Genomic DNA, 4,769 nt, shown 5'->3' on the forward strand with positions numbered 1-4,769 from the left:
TCTCTTCAAAACAAAATTAATTGGACCATGCCAAATAAGAAAAATCACCCAATAACTGGATTAAACCAATTGATATAACCTTTTCAAAACCAAAAAATTAAAAACCCTAAAATAACAATCTACTGTCACTTGCATTATTAACAAAAACAGCATAAGATTGCAGATTTTTTACCCTACAAAGAAAACATATCTTTAATAAATGAAAAATTTCTTTACCATTTAATACGAGTCCTTGAAACTATGGAAAAATCTCCATATCTAATGAGCTTAGTCAGGAGAAATAAGATTTTTAGAGGATAATTTCTATACCAAATGGTCCATATACAAAGGTTGATCTCAAGTTTAGGGTGGATGTAGTCGGGCCAAAAGTCCAGGATCCTGGTTATAAAAAAAAATTCTTAGGGCCATGCAAATGTACGATCGACTTCATCATAGAGGGTACGTTGTTAGCCCGAGAGAGCCCCGACTATATCAAAGCTGACACGTGGATCGTTTTCAGGTACGCCGATCGTCTGCGGTGGCGACACCCTCGACGGCCAAGGCGCTCACTCTTGGTTGTTCAATGACTGCCACCAGAACACCAAATGTCGTGTTCTTGCCATGGTAATTTCCAACCGGATCGAACCCTCTATCCTATGCAGAGTCTTAATTTTTTGGAAAACTAACATTGCAGAACATAGGGTTCCAATTCGTGAAGCATTCTAGAGTGGAGGGGATAAAATCATTGAACAACAAGATGGGACACTTCAATCTCTTAGCCGTCGAAAATTTCACCATCACCAGAGTCACCATTATCGTTCCTGGTGACAGTCCTAACACAGACGACATCAAGATCGGTTACTCGAACAACTTACATATCGCTGACTCCTACATCGGCACAGGAGATGACTGCATCGCCATCCTCGCTGGAACCACCGACATCAATGTATGGGATGTGCAATGCGGTCCGGGACACAGAATTAGCGTCGATGCCTCGGGAAGAACAAGGAGGAGAAGGACGTTAAGAGCTTGACTGTTAGGGCACAGTTTTCAAGAATACGAGCGATGGAGTAAGGATCAAGACTTGGCATCCTCGGCTGCTCAGATCGTCATCTCGGGTTTCTTATACGAGAATATACAAATGATCGATGTCGGATATCCCATTAACATCGATCAGGCGTACTGTCCTTATCCCTCGTGTTCCGAAGACGTAAGAGTTCCATTTCTTCATATACAAGACTTTCAAAGACATTTGCCTTTACGGTTTAGATGAGTTGAGCTAATGTTCTTAATCTTGTCCGAAAAATTCGTTAACAGGATTAATTTCTACTTTTGTATTTTGAACAATCGTCGTCTCACGTTCATATCGACAGAGTGAAGTTCAATAACATATAGAGAACATCCTCGAGGAAGCAGGCAGTGAAATTGGAATGCAGCCATAAATTCCCGTGCAAGAATGTCGAGCTTTACGACATCAATCTGGTCTACAACGGATCTGATGACCCTGCCACCGCCATCTGCGATAACGTCGAATCCACGGTCGGGGGAAAGATGGTCCTTCCGACACCTGTTCGCTGATTTAGAGAGCCGAACAATTAAACATGGTGTGTACTCGCATGTTATATTGTCTCCTTATATGTGTCTTGACGGTTCCTCTTCTTAACACATGTACAACAGTGTAAGTCATATATTCTATATAATAATGGTTAGTAACTTTGATCAAATTCTGAATTTGCCCCAAAGGGATCCATGAGGATTTTGAGTTAATGTTGATGGAAGCCCTAATCTTTTATTTGTTTTACATAACTCGAAAACCGAATTCATCAAAACATCGTGAATTCAAGAAGAGATATGTACATAAGAAAAAAAACGCAAGTATAGTCATGGCACATGATAACCATTACACAGAACTACCCAAAATTGGGTGGCTCAATCGATAAGGAAGAGCAAAGCTCCTTCCCAACCCGGATTCGAATCCTCATTTGGGGAGGGATATTCACATGGACTTCTCTAATCCTCTGAGAGATGTAGTCGGTCAAAGGCAAGTGAACTTTCGGATTATAAAAAAACCATTACACAGAACCTTGCAAGTCTCCAGTGTTCACAACCCAAACATTCCATTAATTATCATAAGTGAACCAAGATTCAGACAAAAACATAAGACGATGGATTGGATCCACATGAAGTATCTACATAGATGTTGTTTCTGGAGCACTAGGCCCAATGCTAGTCACTCATGGTATTTCCGCAGGATGTTGAAAACATGCTTGACGACAAGGGCTTTTATATCCGAATTAACCTAGAAAATGGGAAACTTACATCTTTTTGGCACGATGATTGGTGCCCGCTTAGTTTATTGTTGGACTCATTTGGTCCCTTAGGACCCCAAAGACTGGGCACCCCGCTCCAAACGAAAGTGGTTGATCTTTGTCGCGATGGAGCATGGAGATTACCATCAGTGCGCTCGGCTAAGGCTCTCTTGCTAGCTGTTTATTTGGCTGGAAAAACACTATCCAACCATAATGATACACGTGACCCGATAGTCGGGGGTAAAATATCAGATTGTTTTTCGACCAAGGAGGTATATAAAGCTATCTCTCCTAGCTCGATTATACTTAGCCTTGGTACAGATTGGTTTAGTGTAAGTTCTATACACGTAAATTCTCATTTATAGCATGGTTATTTTGTCCATGATCATTGTCCAACTAAGGAAAGGTTGGCTTCATGGGGGCTATACCGGTGGACTTGAAATGCCTCTTCTGTGGTAGTATTACGGAAAACAGAAGTCATCTCTTTTTTGAGTGTCGTGCTACTAAAAAATTGTTCACATGGGCTATGGTGAAATGGGGTAATTCGCCTACACACACCACTTGGACCGATATTTTGGACTGGCTGCTAGGGCGATGGGGCTGCAAAATCAGACTATTGGGAGCCCAACTTACTTGGAAAACGATTGTTTATATTGTATGGATGGAGCGGAATTCACGGCTGCATTCAGGGAATCACACGAACATCTCAATCATCCGCCGAGATATTGATCGGTGTTTCCGAAATAAGATAGCGATTATTAAACTATCAAGCAATCTAATGGCAAGCTCTCTATTATAATTATGGTTCTCCACCCCGTGACAGATCCTTTCCAGAGAGGTTGAGGTTTCTACATGTCTATTGCTTTGCTAAACATGTTTTTTCTTAGGGCAGTTTTTTGTACGACTTCTTGGTAAACTACCCCTTTTGTAAAGTGACTCGTCTCTTGTAGCTCTTGCTCATATATATAATTATATACTCCTTTTAACAAAAAAAAAACATAAGACGATGGAAACCATGAAAAGAAGATACCAGAAGAGACGAAGCCACATACTGTGTCAAAGTTTCCGTTCTTTGGGTCTTAATTTTTCGGGTTCTTTTTTTCGTATGTTTAAAATTTTATAACCTTGAGTCAACCGTGAGGACAGGGGCGAACCCAGTTCATTTACAACGGGCTCGTGTCCCCACCGCAATAATATATATATTTTTTAATAAATGTTATAAAATTTTGAATAAAATTGTTAAATATCCTATAGTAAATTTAAGTTTATCCTTAAGGAATTATAGTAAATTTACTATTGCGGTCAATTAAAATTTTTCTGGTCCAGTCGGTGACCAGTTGAAGAAGGGGTGATTAGGGTTTTGGACCTTTGGTGTGTTTTGAAAGTGAAGGGAGAGAGAGAGAGAGACATAGATCAAGGAGAGGCTGAGTGATTTGAGGGCTGTAGGGATTTAGTGCTTCGAGCAACTGGAGTGATGTTAGGGTTTCGAGCAATTGAGATTCGGAATATAAGTATTCACCCATATATATATATGGAAATATATATCAATTCATAAGTATATATCATATCGAATTCTATGCAATAACTTGTGATATAGTTTCATATTAAACCATCAAACATATGGTTAGAAGACGAAATTAGATTAAACAGATGATTTAGTAGACAAAATTAATCCCCGCCATCCTTGGCCTAAGAAAACACATTGTTTGTTAAAGGGATCCATTTGCGCAGAAAATTTCTAAATTTCTTTCAATCAATTTTCTAAATATCCGGTAAATGTCTTTTAAGTATATATAATTAAACTGAATTAAATAATACCTAATTGAATCAGATGATTTACTAGTCTAAAAAATCTATTAGATATGATTTTTCTTCAAAACGAATGAATTAAACCATACCAAATATGAAAATATATAAACCCGAAAAATCAATTCAAAAACGAAAAATTCATTAAAAATCGAATTGAACCGAATCATGGATATATATAAAAAGCCGAATTGATATTACTTTTTCTAAGCAAAATAAAAATAAAAATAAAAACTAAAAGGCTAAAATAACAATCAGATCTCCTGACTTCGACTATCAGTTATACGATTAACGAAAACGCTATATAAGATTGCAGATTTTTACCGCACAAAGAAAACAAATCATTAACAAATGGAAGATCTGCTCACCATTTAATATATATATGAATCATTGACTGTAGATAATTTAACTATGTTTGGAAACTTTTTCCATATTTAATAAGATTCTGCTATAAATGAGGTCATCATATCCCTGCAATCTTTGAAATAGGAAACATATCAATATTAGCCAAGAACTGGTAACAAGAATCCTGCCTCTGATTTATCTTTCCTATAATAGGCCATTCACATTCATTGGTATATAATATACAATCCTCTGGGACTAGATTTTTCATTTCTTACAAAAAAAAAACATTTCGGTAGAACTCACTGTATCCTGCAGGATAAACAGACGGAA

The 4,769-nt window shown here is 37.8% G+C and overlaps 1 pseudogene; it reads left to right on the forward strand.

The window, feature by feature from the left end:
• Positions 1 to 406: 406 nt before the first annotated feature.
• On the forward strand, positions 407 to 1,602 carry LOC104813613 (annotated as a pseudogene).
• The last annotated feature ends 3,167 nt before the right edge of the window (positions 1,603 to 4,769 follow it).

This window comes from Tarenaya hassleriana, unplaced genomic scaffold (genome assembly GCF_000463585.1).
Source record: "Tarenaya hassleriana unplaced genomic scaffold, ASM46358v1 Cleome20, whole genome shotgun sequence".
Classification (NCBI taxonomy): Eukaryota; Viridiplantae; Streptophyta; class Magnoliopsida; order Brassicales; family Cleomaceae; genus Tarenaya; species Tarenaya hassleriana.